The sequence below is a fragment of the Epinephelus lanceolatus genome, chromosome 18 (assembly GCF_041903045.1).
Source record: "Epinephelus lanceolatus isolate andai-2023 chromosome 18, ASM4190304v1, whole genome shotgun sequence".
Taxonomy (NCBI): Eukaryota; Metazoa; Chordata; class Actinopteri; order Perciformes; family Serranidae; genus Epinephelus; species Epinephelus lanceolatus.
In genome coordinates, this window is record NC_135751.1 from 39,638,004 (window position 1) to 39,656,878 (window position 18,875).

The window sequence follows — 18,875 nt, forward strand, 5'->3', positions numbered from 1 at the left end:
AATACCTCTTATCAAGTGACTCCGATCAGATCAAATCATGTCAAAACAACGAGAAGATTAAGGGCCCGTCCCAGAGTATCAAACCACTGGGGCTGATAGAAAATTAAAGGGACAGTTCATCCAAAAATCCAAAATACATATCTCTCCTCTTACCTGTAGTGCTGTTTATCAGTCCAGATTGTTTTGGTGTGAGTTGCAGAGTTTTGGAGATGTCGGCCTGCCTTCTCTCCGGTACAAAGGAGCCTGTGGTGCACAAAAAATCAGTTTGAAAAACTCAACAGCAATATCTCTTTCCAGAAATCCAACACATTCTCACTGCGACCTCGTCACATATCGACGTTTGGTCATGGACTTTAATTCCAAGTGGAGTTAAGGGACGCTTCAGTGATGCCAGTTTAATGAGCACGAGGGTTTTTAACTGTTAACCGAGTTCTTCTGAGATTGAAGATCTGCCTGCAAAAGCCAAATGTGACACTAGGTGGCAGGAACTCCATTCTTTAACAGTCTGCTCTCCTCCCAAGAGATCCCAACACTGTACATCACACACTCTGCCATCATCCTAGTTCAGTAATAGTTTTATAATAAATCACAGATGTACAATGCCTATAAAAAGCATTCACCCCCACACACTCATTATTACAGACATGTTGGATTTTATGGATCAGGCTTTCACAATAACATCTCCATTTCACAATGATATAAAATGATATCAGCTTAGATAAACAACTCTGATATTAGAGCGAGACAAAAACTTCCACACCACAGAACAAATAAAAATGTGCCAAACTGCTCCGTCTGGTTTTACGCACGGACCATGGGAAGCTTTCTGTCGCTGATCAACTAAACACACACCAGTGAAAACACAACATATCATGAGAGGGACAAAGCACTGAAGGACGGATGATACCAGGGCAGCTACAGTCTCCTGCTGATTCACACACGTAGACCGTCCTGTGTATAAACCAGCAGCAGCCACTTTAACGCACGGTACACTGAAGGATTCCACGAGGTGATAATGAGCTTGAATCCAACCACAGTTTACTTTTCTTTCATATTTAACCCACACAAATATTTCAGCATGTCATATTCCAGTTTTTCCTCCCTCCATGGATTGTTTCATTCTCCTCCGCGGTAAAATTCGGGATATCATTCCGCGGTTTAATCTCCGCCTCCTGCCTCTGTCTCTCCGTCCCTCTCTCCCTCAGTATGTCCGTCCCTCTCTCCCTCAGTCTCTCCGTCCCTCTCTCCCTCAGTATGTCCGTCACTCTCTCCCTCAGTCTCTCCGTCCCTCTCTCCCTCAGTATGTCCGTCACTCTCTCCCTCAGTCTCTCCCTCAGTATGTCCGTCCCTCTCTCCCTCAGTATGTCCGTCCCTCTCTCCCTCAGTCTCTCCCTCAGTATCTCCGTCCCTCTCTCCCTCAGTATGTCCGTCACTCTCTCCCTCAGTCTCTCCGTCCCTCTCTCCCTCAGTATGTCCGTCACTCTCTCCCTCAGTCTCTCCCTCAGTATGTCCGTCCCTCTCTCCCTCAGTCTCTCCCTCAGTATGTCCGTCCCTCTCTCCCTCAGTCTCTCCGTCCCTCTCTCCCTCAGTATCTCCGTCCCTCTCTCCCTCAGTATGTCCGTCCCTCTCTCCCTCAGTCTCTCCGTCCCTCTCTCCCTCAGTATCTCCGTCCCTCTCTCCCTCAGTATGTCCGTCCCTCTCTCCCTCAGTCTCTCCGTCCCTCTCTCCCTCAGTCTCTCCCTCAGTATGTCCGTCCCTCTCTCCCTCAGTCTCTCCCTCAGTATGTCCGTCCCTCTCTCCCTCAGTCTCTCCGTCCCTCTCTCCCTCAGTATGTCCGTCCCTCTCTCCCTCAGTCTCTCCGTCCCTCTCTCCCTCAGTCTCTCCGTCCCTCTCTCCCTCAGTATGTCCGTCCCTCTCTCCCTCAGTCTCTCCGTCCCTCTCTCCCTCAGTATGTCCGTCCCTCTCTCCCTCAGTCTCTCCCTCAGTATGTCCGTCCCTCTCTCCCTCAGTCACTCCGTCCCTCTCTCCCTCAGTCACTCCGTCCCTCTCTCCCTCACTCTCTCCCTCAGTATGTCCGTCCCTCTCTCCCTCAGTCTCTCCCTCAGTATGTCCGTCCCTCTCTCCCTCAGTCTCTCCCTCAGTATGTCCGTCCCTCTCTCCCTCAGTCTCTCCCTCAGTATGTCCGTCCCTCTCTCCCTCAGTCTCTCCCTCAGTATGTCCGTCCCTCTCTCCCTCAGTATGTCCGTCCCTCTCTCCCTCAGTCTCTCCGTCCCTCTCTCCCTCAGTCTCTCCCTCAGTATGTCCGTCACTCTCTCCCTCAGTCTCTCCCTCCCTCTCTCCCTCACTCTCTCCCTCAGTATGTCCGTCACTCTCTCCCTCAGTCTCTCCCTCCCTCTCTCCCTCAGTCTCTCCGTCCCTCTCTCCCTCAGTATGTCCGTCCCTCTCTCCCTCAGTCACTCCGTCCCTCTCTCCTTCAGTCTCTCCCTCAGTATGTCCGTCCCTCTCTCCCTCAGTATGTCCGTCCCTCTCTCCCTCAGTATGTCCGTCCCTCTCTCCCTCAGTATGTCCGTCCCTCTCTCCCTCAGTCACTCCGTCCCTCTCTCCCTCAGTCTCTCCCTCAGTCACTCCGTCCCTCTCTCCCTCACTCTCTCCCTCAGTATGTCCGTCCCTCTCTCCCTCAGTCTCTCCCTCAGTATGTCCGTCCCTCTCTCCCTCAGTCACTCCCTCAGTATGTCCGTCCCTCTCTCCCTCAGTCTCTCCCTCAGTATGTCCGTCCCTCTCTCCCTCAGTCTCTCCCTCAGTATGTCCGTCCCTCTCTCCCTCAGTCTCTCCCTCAGTATGTCCGTCCCTCTCTCCCTCAGTCTCTCCGTCCCTCTCTCCCTCAGTCTCTCCCTCAGTATGTCCGTCCCTCTCTCCCTCAGTCTCTCCCTCAGTATGTCCATCCCTCTCTCCCTCAGTCTCTCCGTCCCTCTCTCCCTCAGTATGTCCGTCCCTCTCTCCCTCAGTCTCTCCGTCCCTCTCTCCCTCAGTATGTCCGTCCCTCTCTCCCTCAGTCTCTCCGTCCCTCTCTCCCTCAGTATGTCCGTCCCTCTCTCCCTCAGTCTCTCCGTCCCTCTCTCCCTCAGTATGTCCGTCCCTCTCTCCCTCAGTATGTCCGTCCCTCTCTCCCTCAGTCACTCCGTCCCTCTCTCCCTCAGTCACTCCGTCCCTCTCTCCCTCACTCTCTCCCTCAGTATGTCCGTCCCTCTCTCCCTCACTCTCTCCCTCAGTATGTCCGTCCCTCTCTCCCTCAGTCTCTCCCTCAGTATGTCCGTCCCTCTCTCCCTCAGTCTCTCCCTCAGTATGTCCGTCCCTCTCTCCCTCAGTATGTCCGTCCCTCTCTCCCTCAGTCTCTCCCTCAGTACGTCCGTCCCTCTCTCCCTCACTCTCTCCCTCAGTATGTCCGTCCCTCTCTCCCTCAGTCTCTCCCTCAGTATGTCCGTCCCTCTCTCCCTCAGTCACTCCGTCCCTCTCTCCCTCAGTCTCTCCCTCAGTATGTCCGTCCCTCTCTCCCTCAGTCTCTCCCTCAGTATGTCCGTCCCTCTCTCCCTCAGTCTCTCCCTCAGTATGTCCGTCCCTCTCTCCCTCAGTCTCTCCCTCAGTATGTCCGTCCCTCTCTCCCTCAGTCTCTCCCTCAGTATGTCCGTCCCTCTCTCCCTCAGTATGTCCGTCCCTCTCTCCCTCAGTCTCTCCCTCAGTATGTCCGTCCCTCTCTCCCTCAGTCTCTCCCTCAGTATGTCCGTCCCTCTCTCCCTCAGTCTCTCCCTCAGTATGTCCGTCCCTCTCTCCCTCACTCTCTCCCTCAGTATGTCCGTCCCTCTCTCCCTCAGTCTCTCCGTCCCTCTCTCCCTCAGTCTCTCCCTCAGTATGTCCGTCACTCTCTCCCTCAGTCTCTCCCTCCCTCTCTCCCTCACTCTCTCCCTCAGTATGTCCGTCACTCTCTCCCTCAGTCTCTCCCTCCCTCTCTCCCTCAGTCTCTCCGTCCCTCTCTCCCTCAGTATGTCCGTCCCTCTCTCCCTCAGTCACTCCGTCCCTCTCTCCTTCAGTCTCTCCCTCAGTATGTCCGTCCCTCTCTCCTTCAGTCTCTCCCTCAGTATGTCCGTCCCTCTCTCCTTCAGTCTCTCCCTCAGTATGTCCGTCCCTCTCTCCCTCAGTCTCTCCCTCAGTATGTCCGTCCCTCTCTCCCTCAGTATGTCCGTCCCTCTCTCCCTCAGTATGTCCGTCCCTCTCTCCCTCAGTCTCTCCCTCAGTATGTCCGTCCCTCTCTCCCTCAGTCACTCCGTCCCTCTCTCCCTCAGTCTCTCCCTCAGTATGTCCGTCCCTCTCTCCCTCAGTCTCTCCCTCAGTATGTCCGTCCCTCTCTCCCTCAGTCTCTCCCTCAGTATGTCCGTCCCTCTCTCCCTCAGTATGTCCGTCCCTCTCTCCCTCAGTCTCTCCGTCCCTCTCTCCCTCAGTATGTCCGTCCCTCTCTCCCTCAGTATGTCCGTCCCTCTCTCCCTCAGTCTCTCCCTCAGTATGTCCGTCCCTCTCTCCCTCACTCTCTCCCTCAGTATGTCCGTCCCTCTCTCCCTCAGTCTCTCCGTCCCTCTCTCCCTCAGTCTCTCCGTCCCTCTCTCCCTCAGTCTCTCCGTCCCTCTCTCCCTCAGTATGTCCGTCCCTCTCTCCCTCAGTATGTCCGTCCCTCTCTCCCTCAGTCTCTCCCTCAGTATGTCCGTCCCTCTCTCCCTCAGTATGTCCGTCCCTCTCTCCCTCAGTCACTCCGTCCCTCTCTCCCTCAGTCACTCCGTCCCTCTCTCCCTCAGTCACTCCGTCACTCTCTCCCTCACTCTCTCCCTCAGTATGTCCGTCCCTCTCTCCCTCAGTCTCTCCCTCAGTATGTCCGTCCCTCTCTCCCTCAGTCACTCCGTCCCTCTCTCCCTCAGTCTCTCCCTCAGTATGTCCGTCCCTCTCTCCCTCAGTCTCTCCCTCAGTATGTCCGTCCCTCTCTCCCTCAGTCTCTCCCTCAGTATGTCCGTCCCTCTCTCCCTCAGTATGTCCGTCCCTCTCTCCCTCAGTCTCTCCCTCAGTATGTCCGTCCCTCTCTCCCTCAGTCTCTCCCTCAGTATGTCCGTCCCTCTCTCCCTCAGTCACTCCGTCCCTCTCTCCCTCAGTCTCTCCCTCAGTATGTCCGTCCCTCTCTCCCTCAGTCTCTCCCTCAGTATGTCCGTCCCTCTCTCCCTCACTCTCTCCCTCAGTCTCTCCGTCCCTCTCTCCCTCAGTCTCTCCCTCAGTATGTCCGTCACTCTCTCCCTCAGTCTCTCCCTCCCTCTCTCCCTCAGTATGTCCGTCACTCTCTCCCTCAGTCTCTCCCTCCCTCTCTCCCTCAGTCTCTCCGTCCCTCTCTCCCTCAGTATGTCCGTCCCTCTCTCCCTCAGTCACTCCGTCCCTCTCTCCTTCAGTCTCTCCGTCCCTCTCTCCCTCAGTATGTCCGTCCCTCTCTCCCTCAGTCTCTCCCTCCCTCTCTCCCTCAGTCTCTCCGTCCCTCTCTCCCTCAGTATGTCCGTCCCTCTCTCCTTCAGTCTCTCCCTCAGTATGTCCGTCCCTCTCTCCTTCAGTCTCTCCCTCAGTATGTCCGTCCCTCTCTCCCTCAGTCTCTCCCTCAGTATGTCCGTCCCTCTCTCCCTCAGTCTCTCCCTCAGTATGTCCGTCCCTCTCTCCCTCAGTCTCTCCCTCAGTATGTCCGTCCCTCTCTCCCTCAGTCACTCCGTCCCTCTCTCCCTCAGTCTCTCCCTCAGTATGTCCGTCCCTCTCTCCCTCACTCTCTCCCTCAGTATGTCCGTCCCTCTCTCCCTCAGTCTCTCCCTCAGTATGTCCGTCCCTCTCTCCCTCACTCTCTCCCTCAGTATGTCCGTCACTCTCTCCCTCAGTATGTCCGTCCCTCTCTCCCTCAGTCTCTCCCTCAGTATGTCCGTCACTCTCTCCCTCAGTCTCTCCTTCAGTATGTCCGTCCCTCTCTCCCTCAGTCTCTCCCTCAGTATGTCCGTCCCTCTCTCCCTCAGTCTCTCCCTCAGTATGTCCGTCACTCTCTCCCTCAGTCTCTCCGTCCCTCTCTCCCTCAGTATGTCCGTCCCTCTCTCCCTCAGTCACTCCGTCCCTCTCTCCTTCAGTCTCTCCCTCAGTCTCTCCGTCCCTCTCTCCCTCACTCTCTCCCTCAGTATGTCCGTCCCTCTCTCCCTCACTCTCTCCCTCAGTCTCTCCGTCCCTCTCTCCCTCAGTCTCTCCTTCAGTCTCTCCGTCCCTCTCTCCCTCAGTCTCTCCGTCCCTCTCTCCCTCAGTCTCTCCTTCAGTCTCTCCGTCCCTCTCTCCCTCAGTCTCTCCGTCCCTCTCTCCCTCAGTATCTCCGTCCCTCTCTCCCTCAGTATCTCCCTCAGTATCTCCGTCCCTCTCTCCCTCACTCTCTCCCTCAGTCTCTCCGTCCCTCTCTCCCTCACTCTCTCCCTCAGTCTCTCCTTCAGTATCTCCGTCCCTCTCTCCCTCACTCTCTCCCTCAGTCTCTCCTTCAGTATCTCCGTCCCTCTCTCCCTCAGTCTCTCCCTCAGTCTCTCCTTCAGTCTCTCCGTCCCTCTCTCCCTCACTCTCTCCCTCAGTCTCTCCGTCCCTCTCTCCCTCACTCTCTCCCTCAGTCTCTCCTTCAGTCTCTCCGTCCCTCTCTCCCTCACTCTCTCCCTCAGTCTCTCCTTCAGTATCTCCGTCCCTCTCTCCCTCACTCTCTCCCTCAGTCTCTCCTTCAGTCTCTCCGTCCCTCTCTCCCTCAGTCTCTCCCTCAGTCTCTCCGTCCCTCTCTCCCTCAGTCTCTCCGTCCCTCTCTCCCTCAGTATGTCCGTCCCTCTCTCCCTCAGTCACTCCGTCCCTCTCTCCCTCAGTATCTCCGTCCCTCTCTCCCTCACTCTCTCCCTCAGTCTCTCCTTCAGTATCTCCGTCCCTCTCTCCCTCAGTCTCTCCCTCAGTCTCTCCTTCAGTCTCTCCGTCCCTCTCTCCCTCACTCTCTCCCTCAGTCTCTCCGTCCCTCTCTCCCTCACTCTCTCCCTCAGTCTCTCCTTCAGTCTCTCCGTCCCTCTCTCCCTCACTCTCTCCCTCAGTCTCTCCTTCAGTATCTCCGTCCCTCTCTCCCTCACTCTCTCCCTCAGTCTCTCCTTCAGTCTCTCCGTCCCTCTCTCCCTCAGTCTCTCCGTCCCTCTCTCCCTCAGTCTCTCCGTCCCTCTCTCCCTCAGTATGTCCGTCCCTCTCTCCCTCAGTCACTCCGTCCCTCTCTCCCTCAGTATGTCCGTCCCTCTCTCCCTCACTCTCTCCCTCAGTATGTCCGTCCCTCTCTCCCTCAGTCACTCCGTCCCTCTCTCCCTCAGTATGTCCGTCCCTCTCTCCCTCAGTATCTCCCTCAGTATGTCCGTCCCTCTCTCCCTCAGTCACTCCGTCCCTCTCTCCCTCAGTCTCTCCGTCCCTCTCTCCCTCAGTCTCTCCGTCCCTCTCTCCCTCAGTCTCTCCGTCCCTCTCTCCCTCAGTATGTCCGTCCCTCTCTCCCTCAGTCACTCCGTCCCTCTCTCCCTCAGTATGTCCGTCCCTCTCTCCCTCACTCTCTCCCTCAGTATGTCCGTCCCTCTCTCCCTCAGTCACTCCGTCCCTCTCTCCCTCAGTATGTCCGTCCCTCTCTCCTTCAGTCTCTCCCTCAGTATGTCCGTCCCTCTCTCCCTCACTCTCTCCCTCAGTATGTCCGTCCCTCTCTCCCTCAGTCACTCCGTCCCTCTCTCCCTCAGTATGTCCGTCCCTCTCTCCCTCAGTCTCTCCCTCAGTACGTCCGTCCCTCTCTCCCTCACTCTCTCCCTCAGTATGTCCGTCCCTCTCTCCCTCAGTATGTCCGTCCCTCTTTCCCTCAGTATGTCCGTCCCTCTCTCCCTCACTCTCTCCTTCAGTATGTCCGTCCCTCTCTCCCTCACTCTCTCCCTCAGTATGTCCGTCCCTCTCTCCCTCACTCTCTCCTTCAGTATGTCCGTCCCTCTCTCCCTCACTCTCTCCCTCAGTATGTCCGTCCCTCTCTCCCTCAGTCTCTCCCTCAGTCTCTCCGTCCCTCTCTCCCTGAGTATGTCCGTCCCTCTCTCCCTCACTCTCTCCCTCAGTCTCTCCGTCCCTCTCTCCCTCAGTCTCTCCTTCAGTCTCTCCGTCCCTCTCTCCCTCAGTATCTCCCTCAGTCTCTCCGTCCCTCTCTCCCTCAGTATCTCCGTCCCTCTCTCCCTCACTCTCTCCCTCAGTCTCTCCGTCCCTCTCTCCCTCAGTCTCTCCTTCAGTCTCTCCGTCCCTCTCTCCCTCAGTATCTCCGTCCCTCTCTCCCTCAGTCTCTCCGTCCCTCTCTCCCTCAGTCTCTCCGTCCCTCTCTCCCTCAGTCTCTCCGTCCCTCTCTCCCTCAGTATGTCCGTCCCTCTCTCCCTCACTCTCTCCCTCAGTATGTCCGTCCCTCTCTCCCTCAGTCACTCCGTCCCTCTCTCCCTCAGTCTCTCCCTCAGTACGTCCGTCCCTCTCTCCCTCACTCTCTCCCTCAGTACGTCCGTCCCTCTCTCCCTCACTCTCTCCCTCAGTATGTCCGTCCCTCTCTCCCTCAGTATGTCCGTCCCTCTCTCCCTCACTCTCTCCCTCACTCTCTCCCTCAGTCTCTCCGTCCCTCTCTCCCTCAGTATGTCCGTCCCTCTCTCCCTCACTATGTCCGTCCCTCTCTCCCTCAGTCACTCCGTCCCTCTCTCCCTCAGTCTCTCCCTCAGTATGTCCGTCCCTCTCTCCCTCACTCTCTCCCTCAGTACGTCCGTCCCTCTCTCCCTCACTCTCTCCCTCAGTATGTCCGTCCCTCTCTCCCTCACTCTCTCCCTCAGTCTCTCCGTCCCTCTCTCCCTCAGTATGTCCGTCCCTCTCTCCGTCCCTCTCTCCCTCAGTATGTCCGTCCCTCTCTCCCTCACTCTCTCCCTCACTCTCTCCCTCAGTCTCTCCGTCCCTCTCTCCTTCAGTCTCTCCCTCAGTATGTCCGTCCCTCTCTCCTTCAGTCTCTCCCTCAGTATGTCCGTCCCTCTCTCCTTCAGTCTCTCCCTCAGTATGTCCGTCCCTCTCTCCCTCAGTCTCTCCCTCAGTATGTCCGTCCCTCTCTCCCTCAGTCTCTCCCTCAGTATGTCCGTCCCTCTCTCCCTCAGTCTCTCCCTCAGTATGTCCGTCCCTCTCTCCCTCAGTCACTCCGTCCCTCTCTCCCTCAGTCTCTCCCTCAGTATGTCCGTCCCTCTCTCCCTCACTCTCTCCCTCAGTATGTCCGTCCCTCTCTCCCTCAGTCTCTCCCTCAGTATGTCCGTCCCTCTCTCCCTCACTCTCTCCCTCAGTATGTCCGTCACTCTCTCCCTCACTCTCTCCCTCAGTATGTCCGTCCCTCTCTCCCTCAGTCTCTCCCTCAGTATGTCCGTCACTCTCTCCCTCAGTCTCTCCTTCAGTATGTCCGTCCCTCTCTCCCTCAGTCTCTCCCTCAGTATGTCCGTCCCTCTCTCCCTCAGTCTCTCCCTCAGTATGTCCGTCACTCTCTCCCTCAGTCTCTCCGTCCCTCTCTCCCTCAGTATGTCCGTCCCTCTCTCCCTCAGTCACTCCGTCCCTCTCTCCTTCAGTCTCTCCCTCAGTCTCTCCGTCCCTCTCTCCCTCACTCTCTCCCTCAGTATGTCCGTCCCTCTCTCCCTCACTCTCTCCCTCAGTCTCTCCGTCCCTCTCTCCCTCAGTCTCTCCTTCAGTCTCTCCGTCCCTCTCTCCCTCAGTCTCTCCGTCCCTCTCTCCCTCAGTCTCTCCTTCAGTCTCTCCGTCCCTCTCTCCCTCAGTCTCTCCGTCCCTCTCTCCCTCAGTATCTCCGTCCCTCTCTCCCTCAGTATCTCCCTCAGTATCTCCGTCCCTCTCTCCCTCACTCTCTCCCTCAGTCTCTCCGTCCCTCTCTCCCTCACTCTCTCCCTCAGTCTCTCCTTCAGTATCTCCGTCCCTCTCTCCCTCACTCTCTCCCTCAGTCTCTCCTTCAGTATCTCCGTCCCTCTCTCCCTCAGTCTCTCCCTCAGTCTCTCCTTCAGTCTCTCCGTCCCTCTCTCCCTCACTCTCTCCCTCAGTCTCTCCGTCCCTCTCTCCCTCACTCTCTCCCTCAGTCTCTCCTTCAGTCTCTCCGTCCCTCTCTCCCTCACTCTCTCCCTCAGTCTCTCCTTCAGTATCTCCGTCCCTCTCTCCCTCACTCTCTCCCTCAGTCTCTCCTTCAGTCTCTCCGTCCCTCTCTCCCTCAGTCTCTCCCTCAGTCTCTCCCTCAGTCTCTCCGTCCCTCTCTCCCTCAGTATGTCCGTCCCTCTCTCCCTCAGTCACTCCGTCCCTCTCTCCCTCAGTATCTCCGTCCCTCTCTCCCTCACTCTCTCCCTCAGTCTCTCCTTCAGTATCTCCGTCCCTCTCTCCCTCAGTCTCTCCCTCAGTCTCTCCTTCAGTCTCTCCGTCCCTCTCTCCCTCACTCTCTCCCTCAGTCTCTCCGTCCCTCTCTCCCTCACTCTCTCCCTCAGTCTCTCCTTCAGTCTCTCCGTCCCTCTCTCCCTCACTCTCTCCCTCAGTCTCTCCTTCAGTATCTCCGTCCCTCTCTCCCTCACTCTCTCCCTCAGTCTCTCCTTCAGTCTCTCCCTCCCTCTCTCCCTCAGTCTCTCCGTCCCTCTCTCCCTCAGTCTCTCCGTCCCTCTCTCCCTCAGTATGTCCGTCCCTCTCTCCCTCAGTCACTCCGTCCCTCTCTCCCTCAGTATGTCCGTCCCTCTCTCCCTCACTCTCTCCCTCAGTATGTCCGTCCCTCTCTCCCTCAGTCACTCCGTCCCTCTCTCCCTCAGTATGTCCGTCCCTCTCTCCCTCACTCTCTCCCTCAGTATGTCCGTCCCTCTCTCCCTCAGTATGTCCGTCCCTCTCTCCCTCAGTATGTCCGTCCCTCTTTCCCTCAGTATGTCCGTCCCTCTCTCCCTCACTCTCTCCTTCAGTATGTCCGTCCCTCTCTCCCTCACTCTCTCCCTCAGTATGTCCGTCCCTCTCTCCCTCACTCTCTCCTTCAGTATGTCCGTCCCTCTCTCCCTCACTCTCTCCCTCAGTATGTCCGTCCCTCTCTCCCTCACTCTCTCCCTCAGTCTCTCCTTCAGTCTCTCCGTCCCTCTCTCCCTGAGTATGTCCGTCCCTCTCTCCCTCACTCTCTCCCTCAGTCTCTCCGTCAGTATCTCCGTCCCTCTCTCCCTCACTCTCTCCCTCAGTATCTCCGTCCCTCTCTCCCTCACTCTCTCCCTCAGTCTCTCCTTCAGTCTCTCCGTCCCTCTGTCTCTCCTTCAGTCTCTCCGTCCCTCTGTCTCTCCTTCAGTCTCTCCGTCCCTCTCTCCCTCAGTATCTCCGTCCCTCTCTCCCTCAGTCTCTCCGTCCCTCTCTCCCTCAGTCTCTCCGTCCCTCTCTCCCTCAGTCTCTCCGTCCCTCTCTCCCTCAGTATGTCCGTCCCTCTCTCCCTCAGTCTCTCCGTCCCTCTCTCCCTCAGTATGTCCGTCCCTCTCTCCCTCACTCTCTCCCTCAGTATGTCCGTCCCTCTCTCCCTCAGTCACTCCGTCCCTCTCTCCCTCAGTCTCTCCCTCAGTACGTCCGTCCCTCTCTCCCTCACTCTCTCCCTCAGTACGTCCGTCCCTCTCTCCCTCACTCTCTCCCTCAGTATGTCCGTCCCTCTCTCCCTCAGTATGTCCGTCCCTCTCTCCCTCACTCTCTCCCTCACTCTCTCCCTCAGTCTCTCCGTCCCTCTCTCCCTCAGTATGTCCGTCCCTCTCTCCCTCACTATGTCCGTCCCTCTCTCCCTCAGTCACTCCGTCCCTCTCTCCCTCAGTCTCTCCCTCAGTATGTCCGTCCCTCTCTCCCTCACTCTCTCCCTCAGTACGTCCGTCCCTCTCTCCCTCACTCTCTCCCTCAGTATGTCCGTCCCTCTCTCCCTCACTCTCTCCCTCAGTCTCTCCGTCCCTCTCTCCCTCAGTATGTCCGTCCCTCTCTCCGTCCCTCTCTCCCTCAGTATGTCCGTCCCTCTCTCCCTCACTCTCTCCCTCACTCTCTCCCTCAGTCTCTCCGTCCCTCTCTCCCTCAGTATGTCCGTCCCTCTCTCCCTCACTCTCTCCGTCCCTCTCTCCCTCAGTATGTCCGTCCCTCTCTCCCTCACTCTCTCCCTCAGTCTCTCCGTCCCTCTCTCCCTCAGTCTCTCCTTCAGTCTCTCCGTCCCTCTCTCCCTCAGTATCTCCCTCAGTATCTCCGTCCCTCTCTCCCTCAGTCTCTCCCTCAGTATCTCCGTCCCTCTCTCCCTCAGTCTCTCCGTCCCTCTCTCCCTCAGTTTCTCCTTCCCTCTCTCCCTCAGTCTCTCCGTCCCTCTCTCCCTCAGTCTCTCCCTCAGTATCTCCGTATCTTAGCTCGCGGCGCCTCGTGGAGCCCGCGTGTCCACATCGAGTGCCGCAGAGATTTTGTCTTCCTTCGTGCGCTGTTGAGATTATTTTTGAATATGTGCGCGTAATCGGAGCGCAGCTGCGGAGCTCCGTGGAGCCTTGCGGACACCTCCAGTACACCTCAGAGGGCGCAGATGCTTCGGCGTCTTTTGTGCGTTCTACTGAGGAGGAGCGCGTTGGAGTCATTCGGTGCGCGCCCTCGACTCCACACATCAGTTTGATCTCAGTTTGCGCTCACGCATTGTCGCGGGGTTCAGCAGTAAGGTTTAGGAAACTCAGCAGAAACAGAGACATCAAGTGTCTGTGTATCAGTGCTGTCACGTCGCTGTCGGTGTTTGGGGATCATGAGCGTTTGTCTGGAAACACGGAGGCGGTTTGTACACACCACTGCGCACCTTCACACTTACCTGCGAGAGAGAAATGCCACAATAGAATAAGATAGATAGAAGTCGGGAGGAGGCTGTCTGCCTGAAGCAGCTGTGTTGACAGCCTCGTTGGAGCCGCGGAAGCCTCCGAAAACATCTCTACACAGCTGAGTCAGGGGGGTTCCCTGTCACCGGTCTAGTGATGAAGATCTTAGCCAGCCTCTGTCTGCCACGGAGAAGCACAACAACGAGGTCTGACTCTTCATATGCCAGCCTGACTTCAAACCGTGCAGCATAATCACGCAGAGACCGCAGTGCGTACCAGAACACAGAAACGACCCCTCTCATCATTTCAGCCGACATTAAATGAGCCTGAATTCTTGAGAATTTCCTCCGAATGGATGAGTGATGTTCAAATGCCGTGACCGTCAAGTGTGGACTATCCAGGATCCAGCTGCAGCTCCACCGATGATTCATTCAGCTGGTATCAAACCGGTGCCTCCCTTTTTATGTGCGGATGTAAAATAGTCCCGCCCACTGTCCGCGGGAAGGGAGGTGCAGTGGGAAGGGAGATGGTGTGTGTGCACTTAACCCTTTCCTCCCTTTCCCCCTCTCCACTCCGCATGGAGAAACCGAGACTGAAGAGGACGGCTGCCCTGAACGAGCCCCAAGACCTTCTGATCCTGAGGCAGTTGGTGATTGCGCCGAACACGACAACAACATGACAGCACAGAGATATAGTGTGTGAAGGCAGCCTGCTCTCATCATGCACGCTGTCTGTGCTGCAGTTCCGCTGTCGGTGGAGGTGGATTGTACCTCTAGGTTTCCTCCCCGACCTCCTCTGCGTTTGTCTCCTTGTTTTGGGGGTCAGAAATGTGAAATCATCAGGAAATGTTTTTTTAGTGCAAGTTTTTTAATGTTCATTTTTCTAATAGCCTACATACAAACATAATGTGAAACATGAAAACACATCACAGTCAGTCAAAGAGAACAAACACAACAAAACAAATCAGAAATCACAATAAAAGTAAAATAAAGAACTACGAACTGAGAAAAAAGTACAAATTAAATATAATCTACTGAAACTTAAGTGAAAAATCTCATTTTCATCACAAAAAGTTGGAATATTTCTTTCTGTGATGTTCCTTACTTTAAATATATTAAAAATAAAACCCAGCTTCTCATTCTAACCACTCAGCAAAGTCAGGCTTCATCTGACTCTTCCAGTCCAGCTCCGTGTTCAATCCATTCAGCGCCAAACACCGACAGCAACATGACAGCACAGAGACACAGAGTGTGAAAGCAGCTGCTTGATGTCAAGTGAACACATCAAGTCTCTGTGCTGCTTGCTGCTGTCGAGTCTCCTGAAGCTGTGGCTGTGACTGAACACACTCCCACTCTTCCTCGTGGAGCTGGTGTTCCCACCTCGGGTGCCAGAGACTTACGCGTACTTCGGCAGCTCTTCTGACGAAGAGGCGTTGAAACCATTCCCAGTCTGCCTCTGTGTGATTTCCTGAACCTGACTGCAGAGTAGATCCCTCCCACTGCACCTCACTGTGGGCGGGACACTGCGCTCTCTCAGCTCCACATGAGGCTGGCCTTTGAGGAGCAGCGCTGGCTGCTTGTTACCATTTTACCGAGACGGAGAGACACTCGCTGTGATCTGCTGAGTCAGAGCGGAGCGCGTGGGTCGAGGATCATTTCAGACAGACTCCATGTTTACTGAAACACAGAGCACACAGAGGGTGCAATGTCGGGGTGCAATGTCCCCAACATTGTTGGGGGGACAGCTGGTCCCGACAATGTCAGGTGCAGCTGGGGTGCAAGATCCAGGTGCAGTGTCCCCGACATTGTCAGGGGGACAGCTGGTCCCGACAATGTCGGGTGCAGCTGAGGTGCAATGTCGGGTGCAATGTCCCCGACATTGTCGCTGGTCCGCTGTGCCGACATTGGCGGGGGGACAGCTGGTCCTGACAATGTCGGGGACAGCTGGGGTGCAATGTCGGGGTGCAATGTCCCCGACATTGTCGGGGGGACAGCTGGTCTCGACAATGTCAGGTGCCGCTGGGGTCCAATGTCAGGGTGCAATGTCCCCGACATTGTCGGGGGGAAAGCTGGTCCCGAAAATGTTGGGTGCAGCTGGGGAGCAATGTCCCCGACATTGTCGCTGGTCCGCTGTGCCGACATGGTCGGGGGAGACAGCTGGTCCCAACAATGTCGGGTGCAGCTGGGGTCCTATGTCGGGGTGCAATGTTCCCGACATCGTTGGGGGGACAGCTGGTCCCGACAATGTCGGGTGCAACTGGGGTGCAATGTCGGGGTGCAATGTCCCTGACATTGTTGGGGGGACAGCTGGTCTCGACAATGTCAGGTGCCGCTGGGGTCCAATGTCGGGGTGCAATGTCCCCGACATTGTCGGGGGGAAAGCTGGTCCCGACAATGTCGGGTGCAGCTGGGGTGCAATGTCGGGGTGCAATGTCCCTGACATTGTTGGGGGGACAGCTGGTCTCGACAATGTCAGGTGCCGCTGGGGTCCAATGTCGGGGTGCAATGTCCCCGACATTGTCGGGGGGAAAGCTGGTCCCGACAATGTCGGGTGCAGCTGGGGTGCAATGTCCCCGACGTTGTCGCTGGTCCGCTGTGCCGACATTGTCGGGGGGACAGCTGGTCCCGACAATGTCGGGTGCAACTGGGGTGCAATGTCGGGGTGCAATGTCCCTGACATTGTTGGGGGGACAGCTGGTCTCGACAATGTCAGGTGCCGCTGGGGTCCAATGTCGGGGTGCAATGTCCCCGACATTGTCGGGGGGAAAGCTGGTCCCGACAATGTCGGGTGCAGCTGGGGTGCAATGTCCCCGACGTTGTCGCTGGTCCGCTGTGCCGACATTGTCGGGGGGACAGCTGGTCCCGACAATGTCGGGTGCAGCTGGGGTCCAATGTCGGGGTGCAATGTCCCCGACATCGTTGGGGGGACAGCTGGTCCCGACAATGTCGGGTGCAGCTGGGGTGCAATGTCGGGGTGCAATGTCCCCGATATTGTTGGGGGGACAGCTGGTCCCGACAATGTCGGGTGCAGCTGGGGTGCAATGTCAGGGTGCAATGTCCCCGACATTGTTGGGGGGACAGCTGGTCCCGACAATGTCGGGTGCAGCTGGGGTGCAATGTTGGAGTGCAATGTCCCCGACATTGCCGCTGGTTCGCTGTCGCTGGTTCACTGTGCCGACATTGTCGGGGGGACAGCTGGTCCCGACAATGTCGGGTGCAGCTGGGGTGCAATGTCGGGGTACAATGTCCCCGACATTGTTGCTGGTCCGCTGTGCCGACATTGGCGGGGGGACAGCTGGTCTCGACAATGTCAGGTGCTGCTGGGGTGCAATGTCGGGGTGCAATATCCCCGACATTGTCGGGGGGACAGCTGGTCCCAACAATGTCAGGTGCAGCTGGGGAGCAATGTCCCCGACATTGTCAGGGGGAAAGCTGGTCCCGACAATGTCGGGTGCAGCTGGGGAGCAATGTCGGGGTGCAATGTCCCCGAAATTGTCGCTGGTCCGCTGTGCCGACATTGTCGGGGGGACAGCTGGTCCCGACAATGTCGGGTGCAGCTGGGGTGCAATGTCGGGGTGCAATGTCCCCGAAATTGTCGCTGGTCCGCTGTGCCGACATTGGCGGGGGGACAGCTGGTCTCGACAATGTCAGGTGCTGCTGGGGTGCAATGTCGGGGTGCAATGTCCCCGACATTGTCGGACAGCTGCCCCCAGCTGTTTTTTCTCAGTTCATTCTCCTCTTTTACTTTACTTGACATACCTCCCGAACAGCTGCTCAGCGGTCGGCACAGTGTTCGGGGACAGCTGTCCACCTTTTGGTATAATCATGACCTCAGTGTCCGCCAGTCGAGATCCAACTGCTGCCCTCCTGCAGATTTGCAATTGTGACAGAAGTAGTCCAGCCCATAGGGAGGTGCAGTGGGCGGGATTAATGTTGGTGACTGAGGTCTCTGGCCGCTGTGCCGACCGCTGAGCAGGTGCCGACAACATTGTCGCGGACAGCTGTCCAGCCCATGGTGAGGTCCAGTGGGAGAGACGACAATGTGGGGTGCAGCTGGGGTGCAATGTCCCCGACATTGTTGGTGGTCCGCTGTGCTGACTGCTGTACCGACCGCTGAGCAGGTCCCGACAACGTGCCGACAACAATGTTCCCGACAATCTCGGGAAGGGACCTTCCCGACTGCTGAAGCTCCTCCCTTCCCAAAGCCAGTGGGCTGGACTATTTCACATCTGCACATAAAAGTGAAGCACCGGTTTAAAACCAGCTCAATGTATCATCGGTGGAGCTGCAGCTGGGTCCTGGATAGTCGGCACTCGATGGTCACTGACCTTTGAACATCGATCATTCTTCCAGCGAAACTTCTCAAGACTTCAGCGTCATTTTGGGATGGATGAAATGACGAGGGGCATCATTGCTGTGTTCCAGTACACACTGCGGTCTCTGCAGGATCATGTATCCCGGTATGAAATCAGGTTCCGGTTTGAAGAGTCAGACGGCCTCGTTGTTGTGCTTCTCCGTGACGGAGAGAGGCTGGCAATGATCTTCATCACTAATCTGGTGACAAGGAACCCCCCTGACTCAGCTGTGTAGAGATGTCGTTGCCGGCCTCTGACGAGGCTGTCAGCACAACCACATGGGGGAGACTAACACCGCCTCCTCATCAGTGGAGCACGCGGAGGAAGGCAGTGTAACCTGCTGCACAACGTGATGGGACTACAACTAATGCACCGACGCACCTCTTAATCTGCAACATAGCACTTCCTCATTACTGTTTCTTTGATAATAAACATTCTGAAATGGTTTGTGCACTTTGTGTCTCTACTTTATGAAGAGTTCATGTTAACACAAGTCAGCAGTGGCCCTGTGATGTAAGCAAACACCTGACGGAAAGAAAGCCCACAGACCATGATGTACTGTAAGTTACGTCTTTATACTCAGCTGACAATGTCGGGGACATTGCATCCCAGCGGCACCCGACATTGTCACCCTGACAGCTGTCCCCACAATCTCGGGTGTAGCTGGGACAGTTGTCCATCGGGGACATTGCACCCTGACATTGCACCAGCCGACAATGTCGGGTGAAGCTGGGGTGCAATGTCGGGGTGCAATATCCCCGACATTGTCGCGACCAGCTGTCCCCCCGACAATGTTGGGGACAACTGTTCAGCCCATCGGGAGGTGCAGTGGGAGGGACGACAATGTGAGGTGCAGCTGCGGTGCAATGTCGGGGTGCAATGTCCCCGACATTGTCGCTGGTCTGCTGTGCCAACATTGTCGGGGGGACAGCTGGTCCCGACAATGTCAGGTGCTGCTGGGGTGTAATGTCCGGGTGCAATGTCCCCGACATTGTCGGGGGGACAGCTGGTCCCGACAATGTTGGGTGCTGCTGGGGTGCAATGTCCCTGACGTTGTTGGACAACTGCCCCCAGCTGTTTTTTTCTCAGTTTATTCTCCTTTTTTACTTTACTTGACATACCTCCCGAACAGCTGCTCAGTGGTCGGCACAGCGGTTGGGGACATCTGTCCACCTTTTGGTATAATCATGTCCTCAGTGTCCGCCGGTCGAGATCCAACTGCTGCGCTCCTGCAGATTTGCAATTGTGGCCGAAGTAGTCCAGCCCACAGGGAGGTGCAGTGGGAGGGATCAATGTTGGTGACTGTGGTCTCCGGCCGCTGTGCCGACCACTGAGCAGGTCCCGACAACATGCCGACAACATTGTCGGGAACAGCTGTCCAGCCCATAGTGAGGTGCAGTGGGAGGGACGACAATGTGGGGTGTAGCTGGGGTGCAATGTCCCCGACATTGTCAGGGGGACAGCTGGTCCCGACAATGTCAGGTGCAGCTGCGGTGCAATGTCAGGGTGCAATGTCCCCGATATTGTCGCTGGTCCACTGTGCCGACATTGTCAGGGGGACAGCTGGT

General features: G+C 56.7%; 1 protein-coding gene across 2 annotated transcripts in view; it reads right to left on the reverse strand.

Moving 5' to 3' along the window:
* Positions 1–18,875, reverse strand: part of wbp11 (WW domain binding protein 11) — a 76,194-nt gene that overhangs the window by 14,075 nt on the left and 43,244 nt on the right. Inside the window, exons 1-2 of one of the 2 annotated variants that reach the window (XM_078161703.1) lie at positions 1,065–1,183; positions 154–243 (exon numbers count right to left, since the gene is read on the reverse strand). The gene's annotated coding sequence lies outside the window, so the exon portion shown is untranslated. Of the gene's footprint in view, positions 1–153; positions 244–1,064; positions 1,184–18,875 lie in introns of those variants that run through there. The other variant, XM_033644724.2, reaches the window with a different exon arrangement.